Here is a 21,397-nt window from a genome sequence, read left to right as displayed (position 1 = left end):
ACAGATAGCAAAAGAACAGGGCCCTGCAACTTTGGGAGCCTGGGTTCTACAAGAACCAGGTGAGATGGGAAGAAAACTGTGAGTTCCAGAAAGGAACTTAATCTGGCCAATTCCTAGAATTCAGCTCTACTGAAATTTTCAGTAAAGAACCTTTTACAATGCCTGGACTTGAGACAAGGGAAACTAGAATATTATAAATAAATTGTTTGAGTTCCCCTAATTTTTGATGGTTGTTGTTCTTTTGCTGCAGCTAATGCCTAAGAAACACAAACATGAGACTCAGCGCCCATGTGGAGTTTATTGAGAGAAGGGAAAGAAAGAGGGGGTAGCTGGTGGCCAACTGAAAGCAGGAGAGAGAGAGAGAGAGAGATAGAGAGAGAGAGAGAGAGAGAGAGAGAGAGAGAGAGCACATGGAGCAGAGAGAGCAAGAGATAGCAAGAGAGAGCAAGAGAGGGCAAGAGAGGGCAAGAGAGAGAGGCACTCTTGCTTTAAAAGGCAGGCTTGCACATGCATAACTGAGTCCTCTGCCAGCCAGGTAAAGCTTGAGCTGCCAGGTAAGGCTGAAGTAGTGATGACATGACCCCATGAGTGTCCCGCCCATCGTCAGGGGCGGGGGTCAGCTGGCTGCTAGTTCCTAACAATGGTAGATTGTTTAGAATAGAAAATTAATGCCGGCCTTCATAACTTTTGTCCTGGACAAACTTTACTGGAAATATTGTATTGAAATAGCCATGTGAAATCCATACCACCACACAAATTAAGACCGTGGTCAATATAATTAAATGAAATATAACCCCTTTGTCTATATTAACAAAGTACAAGAACATAAAATTTACAATTCTTATTCACAGGTAGAACATATGCTGTTAAAGACCATGTATTTTTTTTCCTCCATCTTCATATCTCTGACAGTGTTCACAGAAAACACAATTCAGAATAATAATAAAAGATAATAAATGTGTCCAGTGACTTATACTTTATTTTTAATGTAGTCACAATCTAAGGATCAATAGCTTGTTCAACATCATTTGCAATTAGTTAGCCAACTAATTAAACTTAAACAAAATGAATAATAGAGACAATATGAACACTAGCTGTTTGAACAAGATTCAACCTTTTAAATATAAAGGCTTCTGTTGGTCAATCAATGAGGTCTTTGGAAGCATATGGATAATTAATACTGATATATCATTTATAATATTTTCATGGCATGCACACCCTGAACAATATATTCTCAAGAAAACTATTTAACAATGTCATCAAGTTTTGACAGAATTTACAGCAATTTTTATATTTTATGTTAACTATTCACTTTAATTATCTTTCAGACTCACTAGGTAGAATATGCATTGCAATAACTATTAAGAAAATGAAATATGAATTTTCAGGATCTCTCTCACACACACATACACATACATACATACACACACACATACACACACACACACACACACACACACACACACAGATACACGCATGCATACCTACAACAGAAGAAGAAATACAAAGTAGATCTTTTAGGTCACAGCCCAGAGCATTTTCAGAGAAACTACCTGCTTTATAAGTCACAGGAAACAAAGGAAACCTACCTAAACCCTTAGTTTAGAAGTAAAGAAGGTATTCAATTTAGGCTTGAAATAGAAAAGCTCTGAGGCTCCACAGTTAGGAAACATGAAGTCTCGTGAGTCTGGCAGAGCTATTTTAGTGCTCATTTCTGCCGTTGAGTTTAGTTTGGATTTCCATGATGTGAGGCTAAAAAAGAAAATGTATTTCACTGTACACCTGTCTCTAAGGAGGACTCTCATCAAGAGAAGATGGCTTAAATAGAGCAATTTATCTCATTTGGAGGTTTTTACCACCAAAGTGCCTTTATCATCTTACATAGGATGCTTAAAAACCAAAATAGCTGGTTCATCAAAAGCTAAAAGGTACTAGAAAAAAAAAAAAAAAACGCAACAGGAGCCATTTTTACAGCAGATGCTTATCTCAAGAGACCAAACAGAAAGTTTAAGTGATAGGAATCCCCCCATTTTTTTCATGTGCTTACTTTGTACGTAATTATAATTTACAGGGACTTGTGCATAATGGAACAGATTCTCACAGTCTAAGATAAGCCACTGAGATTATAAATACAGATTGTTTACCCTAAGATATACAAGACAGTTAAAGTCAAAAACACATTGCAGGTTTTGGTATGAAGCAGCATGTAGCTCCTTAGAACATTTGTAGTGAGGGACCTGTTTTCACAAACCAGGGCTTTAAAAATATCAGCTGAAATGTATTTATTTATTTTCCAATTCTCTCCTATGACTCTCCACCAGACCTTGTTAATGATAACCACAAGGAATCCAAAATTTTGATTTCACACATATAATTATTTGACCTTATCATCCAATTTTTGATGCTTACCCACAAAGCACCACTGAAGAAATCAGGTTAAGAAAAGTCAATGAGACTTTTAGTGAAGTCTTTTCACACACCACCCCCCCATGCTCTCACCCAGCTCCCTAATTAATTTACATCCCACTACCCACTGTTATAAGCACAACCCTTTGCACACTTTTCTCTAGGTTACCATCAATTGACCAAAGCTCCAGCTAGAGTCAGTCAACAATCCACCTTTTGTTGCTGGCCTGTGCTCTGTGTATTTAAAGACAACTGCTTACGACTTACTTCTTTACTGGATTCTGTCAGCAATTAACCCTCTGTACCCTAATATACCTACACCGTTATGTTCTTAGGCTACTCACTTGCGCTTGGTCTCACTTAACAAACTATATAACTATGTCGCTTTACTTTAATATCTTTCCATTTTTATTTTATGTGTATGAGTGTTTTGTGTTTTGACTGCTTGTATGTCTGTGTAGCATACGTGTGCAGTGTTCTGAAAGGCCAAGAAACGTTATCAGAACCCTGGGAACAGTAGTAACAGACAGTTGTAAGCATCAATGTAAGTTCTGAGCTAGAAGTAAATGGTCAGAGTACAATGGCTAAAATGGAGTATTATCAGATGATACAAAAATTGTTAAAGGAAATATCTCAAATGTTTCTGTGAAAAGTATTAAACCTAGACTGGATGACCAATAGGGAATTAGGACATTCTTCATTCTTTTTACTTTTTAACAGTGTTTTTTTTTTTTTACATATTTTTATTTAAATTAGAAACAAGCTTGTTTTACATATCAATCCCAGTTCCCGCACTCTCTCATCCTCCCCTGTTACCCTCACCAACCCCACCCCATCCCTTTTCTGCTCTGAAGGTGAGACCTTCCATGGGGAGTCTTCAAAGTCTGTCATGTCATTTGGAGCAGGACGTAGGCCCTCCCCCATGAGTCTAGGCTGAGGGAATATCCCTCTATGTGAGATGGGCTTCCAAAGTCCACTCCTACACTAGGGATAAATACTGATCCACTACCAGAGGCCCCATAGACTGCCCAGTTCTCCCAACTAACACCACATTCAGGAAGTCTGGGTCAGTGCTATGCTGGTTTCCCAGCTATCAGACTGGAGTCCATGAGCTTCCCCTTGTACAGATCAGCAGTTTCTGTGGGTTTCTCCAGCCTTGTCTTGACCCCTTTGTTCATCACTCCTCCCTACTTAGTAAATGGATTCCAAGATCAATGTTAGCTATGGGTGTCTGCTTCTGCTTCCATCAGCTGCCAGATGAAAGCTCTTGGATGGCATATAAGGTAGTCATCAATCTCATTACCAGGGGAGGATATTTAAGGCAGCTACTATTGCTTAGATTGTTAGTTGGGGTCATTTTTGTAGATCTCTGTACATTTCCATAGTGCCAGATTTCTCTTAATACCTATAATGGATCCCTCTATTATGGTATCTCTTTTTTTTGCTGTCCTCTATTCTTCCCCTAACTCAATCTTACTGTTCTTTCAAGCCCAATTCTGCCCTCCTCTTCTCCCCAACTCCCTCTATGCCCCCCCACCATGCTCCCAATTTGCTTGGGAGATCTTGGCCATTTCCCCTTCTCCAGGGTACAATCTAGGTCTCTGTGAGGGTCCTCCTTTTTTCCTAGCTTTCCTGGTGGTGCGGATTGTAGGCTAGTAATCCTTTGCTCTATGTCTAAAAGCCATTTATGAGTGAGTACATACCGACATTCTATGATAAAAATGTTATTATAAAAAATACTCAGACCAAACTTAGCAATATAGAAGAAGATGCTGATGTCGATATGAGGCCTTACATAAATGTAATGTGGAGGTGAAAAGTGACTGGGAGTTATGTACATGGTTGCAACTAAAGGCTTTCATCAGAATTGTGATAGCATGCACTTAACAGACATAGGAGAGGATGCTTAAAAAAAAAAGTCAGAAAAAAGGACACCATCTGTTCTCAGGTAAAGAAAACAGTAATAACAAACCACTCCCACCTGACAGACTTAATGAAGATTGTGGTCAATGGAGTAATATAGTTCCAGAATGTCTTAGACAAGAATTCAGGTTGGCTGACAAAGACAAGGATACTTTCTACAGATTTAATGATGCTACATACAAGAACAATGTAGCATCTGTTTGAATTGGCTACTCTAGAGGGATATTGAAATTATCCTCATTTATATTCACTAGCTCTAGGAATAATCTCTAGCCAATTTAGTACATTCATAAACCATTTGATAATTTTACCTAATTAAATATATTTATTCTTGATTTCCAGCCAAGAGAGTGAGTCAGAGCACATTCATTTGAGTAATAACACATTTAGATAGAAAAATACAGTTATTCAATTGTGTTGAATCTAAGTAGGCTCAACCTATAATAATCAATATTGTGGTAAAGTATTAAGAGCATACGCCCCCCAATTAAATACCATTTAAAGATAAATGATCAAAATATGCTGAACTTTTTGAAAAGGTGCCCTTGTCTTCTATTTCTAACCACCTCATAAAATTGAATCTAAACTAAATTTTTCTTTATATTAAAAATAATCTATTTCTTGATTTCTCATCTAGTATGAAAATTATATTCCATAAACATATGTTATCTGCTGCTTCTGATCAAGGAAAATTGTATAATTTTCAGTTAGTGCTGATGCTGACATGAAATCATTTAAAATCAGAAAGTTAATGGTACATTAAAAATTAGATTCTCCTTCAAAATTGTGTCATTCTTAAAGAAAAATATTCTCATTTCCCCACAATAATTTCTAACTACCAGCTTATTCTAAACATAAATATTCTCTAATCAAGGTGACTCTCATAATTTACAAATGAAAGAAAGTGATAAAATATTTTCATATGTATGAAATATTCTTAGTTTGGGGAAAACAAAGGAAAGAACATGTGTTATTTTGGCAATTTTTTTAATCGGTAGAACATTGGCTGTAGTCAGTGCTAATGGTAATGGCTGAATTGGAGACTGAGCAAACAAAATCAGTGAGAGTAAGAAGAAATAATAATAGCTGAAAGTAGTTATAAGGGATGTAATATTATCACCTCTACTTTATACATATTGTTAAGGAAGGGCAAAATGGGGCAAATGCCCCAAACAGCAATAGCCATTATAAAATTGTTTTCATATCATAAACACAGACTTTTTCTATTTGCCACAGTGGCATACTTTAAAGCTCCTTATTAAGAGTAACAACTCCAACAAACAAAACAAAAACCAAAAAACACACCAAAACATAACAACAATAACAAATATGGCATCTGTTTTTTGTGTAAGAGAAAAAAACATGAATTTCCATGATTATGGAGGTAGGAAAGATCTGAGAGGACTTGAATTGGGGGAAAAGAATATGATCTAAATACATTGTGTAAAAAATTATTTTAATTAGAGAAAATAAATATACTAATTCCAACATCAAGATTGGGTTACCTCCTTTTGAGTTGTTATTCCATGGAGTTCTACAGTCTTTTGCTGTTTCTATTGGTTATGCTCTAGAACTTGATTGTAAGACCCAGTACTGAAGACACCATATACCTGAGTCATAGAACATAGAGAAATCTAGCTGGTACTCATTTGGAAACTCCATCTCTACTGGCCGGCTTTCATAGTGTTGGAAGATGCTATAGACACTATTGGATGATAAAACTAATCATTAGCTTCATCAAGAAGTGAGAAAAGGGATGGGATGGGGGTTGTGAGGGGAACAGAGAAGGGGGAGGGGGAGATAACAGGGATGGACATGTAAAACAAGCTTATTTCAAATTCAAATAAAAAATATTATCATAAATAAAAAAGAAGAGGAAAAAAATAAAAAAGAAGTGAACTACGCAAAGCTACAATAAAGACCAGCTTGGCTGCTGGCACAATAATTTGAAGAATATTATAGTAGTGTTAACTGTATGACTGGGTTAAAGTCGATTCCACAACATTTTATTTGTAGATCACTGCATCTCTGAACACACATCAGAAAAACGTCTTGACTATTTTCAAAATGCATTGTATACTATTCACAAATATTAATTACTTCATATGAAAATAGTTTTAAAACCTTCATTAAAATACAACAAAATGAAATCCCTAACACATTATTATGGTGTTTAAGATGGGAAATTAAATGATAAAAAAAATCAAAATTATCCAGAAAAAAATTAATTACACAAAAATGACTTGTCAGCAACTCCAAAAACATATTCCTGATTGTCTGAGTTTGATAAATAATTAATAAATTTGGGTCACAAAGGATTCAGTGGGCCAAGGATGTGTTTAGCAAAATAATACATGGAAGAAAGAAGGGGTAGCAAATCAGGCTAGCTTTCTCTTGTCATCTGTGAGTACTGTTCAAAAACAAGGGATCATTTACATCTTCTTCACTACAACTTGCATAAGCTATGTATATAGAGTGCCTTGATTTTTCCTGTTCATTGGCTGAAACGGCTTTATTCATTGACCAACAAAAGCAACACATAACTGCAGCATAAGGAAGAACATCCCATATCAAAGCCACTCAACATTCCAGCACAGGCTGGGAAGAGATTCATGAACACCCCCCTAACTGAGAGATTGTTGAGGGTGATGGCTTCTCTGAGAAGTCAGTGTTCTTTAAGGATGCGACTCCTTGTAGGTTGAATATGCTCCAGTAGGTGTTACTACACCCAGATGTATATGAACAACATAAAATAGAGTTAATGGGCTATTGCATCTTTTAAAAGAGGAAATGAATTGGGAGAGGTATATAAAGATATGGGGGTACATCTGGGAGGAGTTATGGCTGAATTTGAGCAAAATTACTACATGAAATTCACAATGAATTAATAAAATGTCTATTATAAATAATGCTAGGTAAGGAAAGAAAATATTTTTCTGATAATAAAAATATAATAAATGTATCTATTCTCATCTAGCTAAATTTAAGCTAAACATAAAAACATGTATAGTTTAATTATCATTAGGAATGTTTTGTACCCGTTTTGATTTTAATTGAAATTTGCATTTTGAAAGGACTTTACATCAAAACTTTATCATATTTTGGATTCTATTTTGAAAATAAACTCTTACGCTCTCTTAAATTTTGCAAGACATCAAGAAAGTGAAACTAGGCAAATTTCCAGTACTATGAATGTGACAAAAAAAAAAAAAAAATGGAGAAAGCCAGTAGTCAGGTAAAAGTCAGGTCTCCAGTGCTCAGTGATTCAAGGTTTGCTTCTATTTAGATTTCAGCATTAATGTTTGACATCATACTATTTTTTTTCTGGTTTATATTTTTAATAAGAAAAAGGTTTCTCAGAAGTATTTTGCATAACAACGCATACACACTTAAAAAATCAATAATAGAAAATTAAAAAAAAAAGCTAATTCTTAGAGAAGATGGACAAAATTTAAAAAAAAATCACTAATAGGCCATGTGGTGGTGGTGGTGGCTCAGGCCTTTAATCCCAGCATTCAGGAGACAGAGGCATGAGGATCTCTGTGAGTTCGAGGCCAGCCTGGTCTATAGAGCTAGTTCCAGGACAGGTTCCAAAACAATACAGAGAAACCCTGTCTTGACAAACAAACAAAAAAAATCAATAATAGAAAAGTTCTTTCCCTGCCACTTAATGAAGATTTTCCTAGTTAGCCCCTTCAGAACCACTACAAACCTCTGCACAAACAATAAAGCATAATATTCTGCATTGAGAAGAAGTAGCTCAAAATAATTAGTTCACTTGACCTTTTAAACATATGACTTACCAAGGATTTAGCCAAATATATCAATGCCTTTATCAATTGCCTAGGAAAGAGGCAAAGCTGCAAAACATAATTTTATGATACATTGCTCCTATCTGTTATGTTTTCCCTGCACAGTAGTGGAAAGGAGGCTAGTTATATGGTGCAATGCATTTGTGTGGAAAAGTATTAAGTAAATAATCTTTGTGTCTAAAAGCCCATCTCACTATTTTCCACATAGACAGATCCAACACAGCTACAAAATATATGGGTTGATATATATTCTCCTACGAAAACACAATGTGACAGCTCCAAGATGATTTTACTTTTGCTTTGCTTGACCATGTGACCAGTATTCCTAATACTGCTGCACTTCTAAAGGAATTGTAGACTTAGAGGTAATCTGTGAATTTATTTATTATAAGACTTGTCAAATGTAACATTCATTAAAATAACTATGGGATCCAAACTTGAGCACTATTTATTCTATAATTCTACTTGATAAATTTGTTTTGTTATTTGCACAGCAAAGAGCAAGTATTGTAAATAATCTTTGATATAGTATCAACTATTATATGTTCTCTTAAAATATCCTTTTATCTGGCGATGTTCTAATAGAGAAACACTTCACGCTTGACACTGTGAAAATGAGTCCTTTTCCTTTGTTGTTTACACAAAGAGTTGTTCATTCACACTGTATGTTGGAAAAATCATATTGCTGATAACATGTGTGTTCTCTTTTGCATTTCAAGTTGTGAAACTTACACTTACTGTCTTAATTGTCCATTAAAACAAAGTAGTAATTAACTTCTCTCCTTTATTTCACAACATCTCTCTTTCATATCTTCCCCCCTTATTGCTCTGACCTGAGGTTAATAAATAAAAGAAACAACCAAAATGGAAAGATTAATTTAATTTTAACCTCTTCTAAGTATTAGGTCTTTCTGCTCTGTTGGGTATGAAGAAAACATTAAAGAAAAATGAACACTTAAGAATAGTGTTTCATCATTCTGTTTGAACCTTCAAGGCATTGAAGGTAATAAACAAAAGAGAAAAGAAATGGAATAAAATATTTCTGAGTGATGTACTGTATTTGATCTCACCCCTTTGTTCTTTAAATGCTCTGCCTATTTTCAGAGATTCTTCCTGTGTATGGAAATTGAGTCTGTGTATTTTGTAAATATTATTTTAATAGTGCTTCTTCGGATAGAATACCTAAATCTTTCAAACTATCACAGTTTCCTTTAAAAGCAATGGAGTTTATCCTGAAGCCAACAGGTAAAATTCTATAAAGACAGTCTGAAAAAGATTAAGTGCTCTCTTGGGAAGAAAATAATTAAGAAAGATTTCACTGAAGAATACAGAACTGAACATGATAGAAATAATGTCAAGCAGACGATTTTCCACTTACAAAAGATAGCAAGATGAGAGTTCAGGAATAGGAGAGGGGGAAATTCAAGGCAGATGTCAGGAAGTACTCATTCACATGGAGGATAAAGTGTTTGGGAAAGAAGCCTAGGTAGGAAAGCCAAAGGTGCTGTGAATGCCTCAGACACTGGGACAAAGGAGATTGAAAATAAAGTAAAAATTAAAAAAAAATGTTTAAAATGGCCTGTATAAAATAAGGCACATCGTTTTTATACTTTTATCTGCTGAATTTTAGTTCCAGTTAAACAACTTCAAACTAAACAAAATGTTATTTTAAAAAAGTGTTATAATTTAAGTTAATTTTTAATATGAAGGAAAGGAGACACGTATTAGTCATTCACTGCACAAGGTAACTCTGGTACAAGCACCATCTTCTGCATTCTGACCTGCTAGTCATGGCAGTAGCTTGAATCAGGCACCAAGGTGTTTCTCTGAATTTTGTAAAATATAATGATTTAAACTCACAGAATCATACTTTTGAAAATTTCTAGTATTCTTTTATGTTATGAAAATTTAATGTACTCTTATTAAACTGTAGTCTGAGCTCCAAACTGAACCTTCTGGCACTTCCTTAATATGATCATGTCCTGCAGAGATTCAGAACTAATGGTCCACAATTCTTTTCTTTCCACAGCTATCTAACAACACTGATGTTTCACCTGTACATGATGGTATCTAAAACTGGTTATTGCTCAGAATTGATCATTTTAAAAAGTAAAATTACAGAGCATAATCTAAGCATTTTGCTATCTTCTGCTTGGAATGAATTAAAAATAATATAAAACAAAAATGATAGATCATGTTATTACTTGCATTTCATATTAATATTATAGAATCAGGGTAAGTTTTGTTTTCTATCATGTGCTCCTCTTGAACATTCGTGGCTCCTAACGTTATTAAAAGAATATTTGTTGAAATCTCAGCATTCAAGTAATATTTTTCCTTTAAACTGTCAATAATGTGATAGTGATAGAGCCTAGAAATGCATTTGCGAGTTGTTTTTGTTTTTAGGATACATGCATCCAAATCTGTATCCTAGCAGGTGTTCAACATGGGGTGACAAAGTGGGAACAATGACACCCGTGTGCCCAAATCCAGCCCTTTCAGATGACAAATCACTAAAACTTCGATCGTAGCAGTCTTAAATTCCCAGGAACATGGAAAACAAATTCAGTTTATAAAATAAAACAAGAATATACACAAAGCATTTGTTCTTCTGTTCTTTAAACCAACCTCTTCCAAAGTAGATACACTGTCCAGCTGGGGTATGGCCCCTCCCTTGGGAAACAGGCACAAATATCTATTCACACCAGGCAGGGCTCTGACCACAGATCACAGGAACTATTCTATTCCAACCCAGCATGATGTATCAGTGAATGTATTGGTGCTACTTTTAGGAGCATGACTGAATCAAAAGCTAAAACATCACCAACATCCCAGCATAAAGTGAGTGAATACTCATGAATGTTGCACATGAGAGCACATTGTACAACTTTTGCTTACATAATCTTGCATGAGATATTCCCTGAGCCTAACGGGTTTTATTTAATCCCAGAGTCTTGAAGAGCATCCCCAAAGGTGTGAGTGTCCTTTGGGACTTCCTATTTTTGCAGAATAATTGGCTAATATATTTCCTATTTATTACAATTTCACTTTGAATATATACATGAAAGGACTTTGGGAGCACATTCCCCATGGAAGGATACTGCTTAACCTAGAGGCAGGAGGGAAAGCCTACTCCAAATGACTTCACAGATTTTGTTGATCCCTCCTGGAAGGCATCACCCTCCCTGTGGAGTGTGAGGGGAGGGGGGATGGGATGGGAGGGTGGTCGTGGGCATGGGAGGGAAGGAGTGAGGGAGAGGGAACTGGGATCGATATGTAAAATAAGAAAAAAATTTAAAAATCACTTTGAATATATGAAATGCTTTGTTTTACTGGTAGTTTAATATTAAGGAAATTTCAGAAAGTTACAATTCCTACACTTTCCATTTCTCATTGTTTTTCTTCTTTCAACATAAAAATTATTAATCAGTGACTTTCTTGCTATTTAAATGCTGCTATTCTCAAAGTTGATGAAATATTTGAATAGCATTGCAGTAACACTATCCTTCTATTCGTGAAAACCAGAAATCTGAGAACCTATTTTGTTCATAGTATGTTTTGTCCTTTTCCTTAGATTTTTAAAATTCTTTATGTATTATCAAAACAATCCTTTTGTCCTGTTCCCATCTAACAGTCCTCAAACTACTCTGCTGCCAGCAAATAATTCTTCCTCTAAAGGATCGCCCACTTTTACTGAAAAGTCTTTTTTGTCTGAAAATTTAGGTCACAACCTATTATATCTTACATGGATCATACATGCCCAGAGTCAAAATTCAAACTCACATCTTCAAACTCAAACTTGAATCTTTTCTAAGGACCACTCTAATAAGCACGGCATCATTTTTAAACCAGCTGACAGATGCCTTGGATCCATCCACTGAGGATACACATTCATTAGTTCAGAATAGATGCTGGGAGGCCCAAATCTGAGATTTAAATAATATTCAGGGAGATTGAGATCTCACATAGCAAGAAGCAGAATAAACAAAGATCTCAAATAAAATACCTAGATCCAAGGAAAACTTTCTTCCTACATGCTGCTTTGATATATTTAATATCTTGTCAGTGAACCTTGAACACGTGGCTCCTACTGAGCAAGCTCTTATTGATTTCACATAACTCTGGTGATGCATGAAAGAAAAATGTTTGTAAGTCTGTCATAAGGAATTAACCTATGTCTGTACATCGAACAAAGCATAATTTCAACTGATTGGTTGTGAAATGTATGCATTCATTTCACTATTCATGGTACTTTTCAGGTTAAGAAACTTAATACAGAATTCCATCATACCCTTCAAAGATCAGTTTCAGAGTTTCTCAAGATGCTTAAATCTGATGATCAAGTCCCTCACATAAAATGGTACTGTATTTGCATATAACCTATATACACCCTCTTGTTTCCTTTGAGTCTTCTCTAGATTACTTGTGGTACATAGCATAATGTAAATGATATGTAAATAGTTGCTATACCACAATGTTTATGCAATAATGACAAAAATTGTCTATGCACATTTCAGACGCCATTGAAAAACATACATTCCATGGCTGACTGGTTAAATCCACAGATGTTGATCCTACAGATATTGTAAAAATACTTAGTTTCAAATTTAACCCATTGTTGTATATTCTAACTGTCCTAAAATTTCATGCATAACACAAACCTTGAACATCTATGTTACCTACCAAATCCTCTGTGGTTTCAAAACATTTTTGGAGTGTTTGGGGGCTTATAAGAAGAAATTAAACACCTAAACTGAAATCATATTACCCATTCTAAATCATTCCATTAAACAATGCATTAATCAATAAATTCAAATCACTATACCAGAGTGTGTGTCATATAAGTCACCAAAATGAGTAAGACCACATGACAGCTTAAAGGGTTTATAGTATAGGATAAAACAGCAGTAACTGTTGTGGTAAGTTCATATAGGTGTTCTGAAATCTAGCTTGACCATTTAAAAGGTATCAAGGAGAATAAAATAAGGGGCATTTCGAACAATTTCAATGGGATTGTTGGTCAAGGGAAAGAAGGGCTTGAGGAAAAACCTACATTAATGTGTATAAGGCAATAGTCAAGGATGGAAACAGTGAAGCTGGAGATTGGAGAGGACAGCAAGACACTGAGGCCACTTTACACATACAGATGGGTCTCATCCTGAGTGCAAGCTAACACAGAATAACAGCATCTGTTGCCTGGAAGACACGAAGCTTTGCCAACCTGAAAGATGTTGATTCATAGAAAGAGCTGTAGCAAGAATGCTGGTCTGTTATTGAGTTCATTCCTCAATCCTTAAATCTTATAGGAAAAACAAGTGTCTGTTAATTGTGTAAGCCTGTACTTACCAGTGAGTAAAATGGCATGAAGTCAAATTAATTGTATTATGAGAAAGAGTCCACAGATAACATTGAGTTGTACTTTTATTAAATCGAATCAATCCATAATTTTCAAACTCTGCCCCACATAAAACCTTCCTTAAGCTTAACCCATTTTGGAAATATAACAATTTTTCATTAACTACTGTAAATTTTTTGAGTCTGAAACACGACTAAAATTTGAAGAAGTGTTTTAGAAGATGTCTATATCCTAAGAATTTAAATTTTAAGTGAGAATATATACATAATTCAGAGAAAAAATAAGTACTTGGAGGAAGATTAAAATACAGTCTATGTCTTTTAAAAAAGAAAAATTCACAGTAATTCCCCAAACAATACATCACACTGTAATTAGCTACAAAATGTCTTTTCTCTATGCTGTGAAAGTTGTTAGAATGTTTTCATTTTTAATTAGCTAAAATATGTTTCTAATCTGTATATAGAGGGAAACAATATTGTGAATAGTTAACAGTCTATATGATGGAGTCCATTAATTAATAATGCAAGTACTTGTCTTAGGACGTATTGTTGTAATCTCCTTAAAACTGTATCCCACCCTCAAAATGAGTGTAATATTAATGGATTGTCATCAATTTTTAAAAATTATCAGGCATAGGCAGGTGGATCTCTGTGAGTTTGAGGCCAGCCTGGTCTACAGTGTGAGTTCCAGGACAGGCTCCAAAGCTATGCAGAGAAGCCCTGTCTCAAAAACAAACAAACAAAATTATTGTACATAGCCATTTTAAATTTTTCCACTTTTAGTATTTCTAGGCACTTAGTTGTAATAACAGGAGCATGCCCTCTATTAAACACACACACACACACACACACAGGGGGAGAGAGAGAGAGAGAGAGAGAGAGAGAGAGAGAGAGAGAGAGAGAGAGACAGAGAGAGATTATTTATTTGATTCCATTTCTTACCAGAATGTAAATACCATGAACTTGAGGAACACATTGAATTTATCATATTTGCAATAACTACAGAATGTCTACCCTTGCTTTGCTTAAAAAGGATGAAATGAGACAGGGAAAGGAAGAAGGAAAATAGGAGATATGCAAGAAAAGAATGAAAATATCCTCTTGAGAAACACATTCTGGAGGAAACAGATACCCTCTGGGCACATAGCTTAAGAGAGTTGTGGCATTTTGGTAAGGAGTATGGAATAAGGACACTAACATGAAATGAGGAGACAACATGTTCAAGTCTGACAGATTGGAGTAAGGGGCTATAAGGAAAAGAAGAAAAGTGTAAACACAGAAAAGGAGGTGTTAAATGGCAGGAATCTTTAGGGGGGAACAAGTTCACTTTGGATTCAGTATGTCACTACAGATAAAAATTGAGTAGGATGAGAAGCTATGAAGGTAAATTACATACAGACTTGGAAGGACTTGCTATGCTTTTTATACTACATGAACTACATTTGGGTTTTGAAATTGTATTTTTTTTAGTTAGCTTACTTTGTATTTCATCTAATTTTCTAATTACTTTTGAAGAAAAGTAGAAGATTCCTTAATTCAGTCTTCTTTTTGTTCATTTATATAGTACATGCATTTGTTAAACATACATATATGTGACACCTTTTATCACTTTGCCATTAGAAGTTTAAAGCAGTCTGGGATATAAGACCCTCTAAATAATAACAATGGGTTATAATTCAATAAATCGCTATACTTACCCAAGTACTGGGAAGGCCTGTCTGTCGAACCCCACCTGTTGCTGAATCCTTTCTACAACATCGCCACCAAGTGGTTGTAGAACCCCAACAGGAAGAGCTCTTCTGGGTTAGGAAAAAAATATATATATATTTTTTTCTCTATGTACTAAAGTGTATTGAGGTTAACATCACAGGTCACTGATTAAAAAAGAAAAAAGTGTTGTATTTAACTAAAAAAATTATGAACTTTAAATCATCATCCAACATACAAGTCTTAAAGAAGACTTTTTTTAAAAAAGTAAATCCTAAGGATTATATTTGAAAGACTTATTTCCTAATCATCTTTCTTTCTTTCTTTCTTTCTTCCTGTCTTTCTTTGCTGCTGATGCTTCTTTATTTTTCTTTACAAATAATACAATGCCTCAGTTAACTAAATACTTCATAGCCAAGACAGATGACACACGTCTTTAATCTCAGTACCAGGGAGCAGAAGCTCCCTGTGAGTTCTAAGCCAGGCTTGTCTACAGAGCGAGTTTCATACCAGTCAGGGCTATATAGTCAGTCTGATGTTTTGAGGGGGGTATTCTATATTTTCCATCTTAAAAGTAAAAATGGTCATTATAGGAAGTTGAAGGATCATGAGGAAAAAGGGAAAATAAGTCACTTGCAATTTCTCTTTAAAACTGATTACTTTGTTTGCCCTCCTACCCTTAAAGCATTCATTTGTACAAATTCTAATGCACAGTATTTGAACTGAAGACATGAAGAAATCAGAGTTTGGTAAATATAAACAGAAATCCAGCTAATGCAGGAAATGAACAAAACTCTATAAATGGCACAGTATGTCCTTTTTCCTCCACCTCTTATTTTTGGTTTAAGGATGAGTATGGCTTCATTATAAAAGATTTATTAGTATTATAAGTAATGTTAGGTCAGCGAGTTTTCGTCAACCCAAGCAATAAAACGTCGGATGTTTAAAACACTTGGCAAATACCAGCTGCATTTGAAATGAGTTGAAAGGGATGATTGTGTAGAGTGAAGTACACACTGCTCCTTCCTAAATACACAGAGTTCTGGCTCCTCATGCCAGCTCAGTGTTCAGGAAGTCATTCCATTAAGCTGATGTTCCAAACCCTTACCATTCTCATAAAGCAACTACAATAACAGAAGGGAAACAAAATAAAATAGCAAACAGTGAATCAAAACAAGACTTTGTTTCTGTGGAAAGATAGCATAAACTTTTAACCTTATGAGAACAGCAGGTAACAGGATGTATCCTTTGCCTAAATAAAGACAGAATTGTTTGAGGATAAAGTAAAATACCCTCTTCTAGAATTTGGACTTCTATGGGCTTCCTAGGTTTTGTGGGACTAGGGATTGAATTTAGCAAAGGCCTTGTATGCCAGGTAAGGACTGTATTGCTGAGATGTACCCCAGGTATCTCTTTTTAAATCAGTCATGCAGTATCACCGGTATAACTGTAGCATAAAGTGCAATCACAGAGTATTTCATTACATGCATGAGACTAGCAAATTCACCTTCATCCATCAAAATAATTGTATTCATTCATATATCTTGATACTGTGTTCTATTGCAGAAAGACACACTCAAAGATATCCATGCATCTTCACACATACACCAAAGGGCTTTCTGTGTAGCTGAGTGATATATATATATATATATATATATATATATATATATATATATATATCCCTAAAAATAGGTTTTAAAACCTTTCTTCTCAGTCCATCATTATTATCATTTCAGACTTGTTCATTACATTGGCAGGGTCTCCACTCTCTGTGGCTGCCATCCAATGTCATTAGAGTCTTTTACTTGCAGTTTGGTCAGGCACTGGGTATTGCTCCTGGGTGTCCCTGCTGATGAGAAATGTCAGGGCAGCTTTTAGGGCTGGGGGAGTGGGGATGCTAAGAGATGATTGACTCATTTTTCCCCTTTGGATCTATGTAAAGAGAGGCCTCCTAACAGTCTTTTCTCCTGTACTCTGTCCCTAGTGTGTCTGTAGTTATGGCAGTGATTGCCAAAGAGCCAGATCAGCACCCCAAGCTCTCACAATGGACCTAAAAGCATTCCTTTTTGCTGGAGGGAGTCTTTTCCTTTGCATCTAAATCAGGCTTTACTTTTGAATAGTTTTCTATGTATACATATATGTTGTGTGTGTATATATATATGTGTGTGTATATATATATAGTTTCTTTTCTCTACATTCATTTTTTTCAGAAAGTATAGTCATGTAGTTAAATAGAAACAACTAGAAATAATACCCTTACATTTTACATAAATCCTAATTATGAACTCATTTCAATAAAAAGAAACATATTCTCACTGTACCTTATGATCAAACACAAATTAAGATTTGATAAAATTTAACTAAAATACATTGTACTGTGTATTATTTATTATGACTTTAATATGATGATCAAAGCCATTACAAATTCTACAAATATCTAGTTTTTCTTGTCAAGTGACAATGCAATTACTCATAATTTAAAACTGTATAGTGATTATCATCATACAACTGCTTTCCTAAGAATTAACGCAAAATAATCCATAGAACTTTACAAGTTTTAGAAGAGAAGAAATTCCTCCATGGCAGTTATCACCATGTAACTAATGAGGAATGTGGGAAACAGAGATATTGCATAATTTCCATAGGCTCACAGAGTTAGTGTATACCATGTACAGGGTTCACTAATGCTTTTGCAGTCTGGTTCCTGGGAACAAGACCATGGCTGTTAGACTATTCAGCCTCTCAAAATGATGGTGCTGGAAGGCTCTCTGCACACTATTAAAAGAGAAAAGTGATAAGACCATCAACCCAGCCACAAAACCTGTGGTCTGTCTGCTTGATATGCTGGCACAATAGTGGCACACATATTGTGGAAGTGACCAACCATTCATTATCTGACTGCATTTAAGGCCCAGGACATGAGCTGGAGCACATGTTTGACACTACTCAGATGGCCAAGAACCAGAGACTAGATAGATCTGAGGCCCAGGGTAAAGCCAAAATACTATTGTTCTGCCACAGGAATATAGCAATGACATTCTGCTGTAGTTTTACCCACAGATCTGTGTCTCGCTGATTCATCATCAGAGAAGCGTTCTCTTAAAGTGTATGGGGAAATAATACAGGCACCCATAAGTAGACAATTTGCAAACTGAGAGACTTTGAAACCTGTTGTACTAAATAGTGTGTCTTCATTAGAGCCCTCACCTCAGGGCTCAGAAAGTTCTGAGGAAAAGGAGACAGAAAGATTCTAAGAGCCAAAGAGGGTGACAGACAGCACCATGGAAATATGTCTTCCAGACACAACAAGGCTGGTTTGTATATGAACTCACAGAGACTGCGCAGGATGCTCAAGGCCTGAACACATTCAAGACAGACAGGGTCCCAGTGCTGAGAGGAGAAAGTGGACACAAACTCCCATCCCTAACCATGGGGCTACTTCAAATTGACATACACTTACAAAGAAAGAGTTGGTTTTCTCCAGTGGAGTCTCACTGGGTATACTAACGACACCTAATGATACACAATGTCCAGCACTAGATGGCCAAAACAAAATGAACTCAATGCTATTTTTGTAGAAATATGCCTCATATTGTTTTGTTTGGTCACTTTTTCCTCTTACTTTTTGTTGTTGCTTTGCTTATATATTACAGTTTTCAGTTTTGGATTATATGTGTTTGTTTCTTGTACATTTTTTTCCCTTAAAAAAAATCCTGGCTTGCTTTTTTGTTTATTTGCCCATTTGTTTTCTAAAGAGACAGAAAGGGTGCAGAGTTTGGTTGAAGAAGGATGAAGAGCTGGGAAAGGACAAACTGTGATTAAAATATATTGTATGAAGAAACATTTTAATAAAAAAATACATTTTTAAATGTATGGTGTTCTTGGGATGGCTACATTTGGCATCAGATTTCAATCCTACATTAGCATCAGTTTTTGAATCTAGAGCTAGATTACCGTAACTTTATTTGAACAAAGTTGAAACTTTGATATTTTCAATTTTACATGCGCAGATGCTTTTAGCACTATTGTTCATTATAAATATCTGTGAAGTGATAACAAAGAAAGAAACCAGGGATTATCCTAGGAGTGATACATCCCTTTTACAGTCATTTTTATCAACCTGTCAGTTGGTTTCTCTATATAAAAAAGTGTCATTTTCATCTAAATTTAACTCTATTGTAAAGGAAAACTGCACATGAATGTGATTATGTAAGCCAAGATAAACTTTCTTATGAATCAGTCTTGTATAAAACATTGTTTGAATTGGTAGGACTTCTCCCTAAGGATTCTGCCTTATTTTTTTTCTCAGCTGGTAAAGTACATAGAACATGGGCATAGGATCCCCTGGGATGTTCCCAAAAATGCAATCATGAAATCTGTATTTAGAACTACTCCATCAAAACCTGTGGATGTGTGGCACCAGAGACTGCATTTTATTAAGCTCCCATGTGGTTCTTACATGCTAGAATTTAGTAATCATTGCTCTTGAACAATCCCTGGTTCTCGAACCTGCTGACACATTCAAGTCACCTGGGGCCTTTGAAAAGTTGAATAGAGTGAACCGCAGTACTAAGTGGGCATTGAGCCTGAGCATCTGGTCCTAGTAAAGTGCGTCAGCTACTTCATATCACCTGTGTACTCGGGACTTTGAACTACTGCCTACCTACAAGTTTATAGGCAGCCATACCAAGGAGCATACACATTTATTTATTAATTTCAATAATAGGCAAATGATTATTGCATCATTAAATACAAGTCTATTCATCTTCTGCATCAGCATTTGTGAGAAGATTAAACATGAGATGTCCATTGTGACAGCATTGTACAGGAATAACTGCCCCCAAAACTGTCATGCTGACTTCCTTTCTGCCATTAAAACAGGAGTATCTATATTTTAGTGTGATCTTATAATGGTAGGTTTCATAAAATGAGCTTTGGGGTTGCTTAAAAATATGTTTGTAGCATTTCCTGTTCTGACAATATGTGAACATATTAAAAAATGAGATGCTTTTTATATGCCCTGCTCTTCAAGCCCAAGTTATGCACTTGAGATTTTAATACTATTCATGAGTGATGCTATACAGCTCATTAAACTGCCTCACTTCTACCATATGGAAATGCTTTGCCTAAAACTTTTCCCTGGAGTGAAAGAAAAAAGAGGAAATTATTTTTAAAATATGTTGGGAGTTTTACAGGGACATACTATATACTGTACACTCAAATGACAAGTCTGAATGGGCTGTGATGACCAGAGACTTTAACTTTGTGAGAAGTTAAAATCTTAACTTCTGAGTCCAATAATGGGGGATGCAATACTTAAGTCTTCTCTCAGAAACATATATTTTAAAAATTGTTATGAGATTTTTTTATAGCTAAGAAATGATTTTATAGTAATAGCTTTGAAAATGAAAACAATATATAATAAAATAAGCATAAAAATCTACAACAAACAATTAGCAGGGATTAAGAGTTAATTGGACACAGAGATATCACCAAGTCATTCTGGTTAGCAAATATATGAATATTTTGAGAAAAATGGTGCTTAATAGAAAAAAAATTAATATGACATTATAAATAAAATAGTTTCTGGTAGCTGGCTCAAAAATGCTGTGAAATATGTCAGATTTCAAAATAATTCAAAGTGGGAATCTTGAACACAACTGAGGATGAATTAAATGTTCTTAGTCAACAGAGATGCTCACAGAGTTGAAAGGACCAGAAGACAGTGCTCACAAATAGCACCTTGGAGAGACATATAAATGATATTAAAATCCAGTGACGGGGATTTTCACACCATATGTCCTATACAATAACAATAAAAAATAACATAAAATTTCTCACATACTCTTTATTTATGATTCAGGCAAAAGAATAATGTAATTTGGTAAACAAAAGCAAAGCTGATGCACATAAGTCAGACCACAGTATACAACAGGGTGTATGCTTCCTTTCCCTTAATTTAGCTCAACCATACTTCTCTATACCAGATCTAAGCTAAAATGTAATTGTAGGAACCAAGAATATTATTTAACTATTTCTTTCTCAATAAACAGAATCATTTGTTTTCTTTGATAATGTTTTATTTAAATTTGAAACAAGCTTGTTTTACATGTCCATCCTAGTTCTTTCGCCCTCTCATCCTCCCCTGCACCAACCCCCATTAAACCCCATCCCATCCCCTTTCTGTTCCCTAG

This window comes from Phodopus roborovskii, unplaced genomic scaffold (genome assembly GCF_943737965.1).
Source record: "Phodopus roborovskii unplaced genomic scaffold, PHOROB, whole genome shotgun sequence".
NCBI classification, from domain to species: Eukaryota; Metazoa; Chordata; class Mammalia; order Rodentia; family Cricetidae; genus Phodopus; species Phodopus roborovskii.
The sequence above is the reverse complement of the archived record's forward strand: the minus strand, read 5'-3'. Positions refer to the sequence as shown.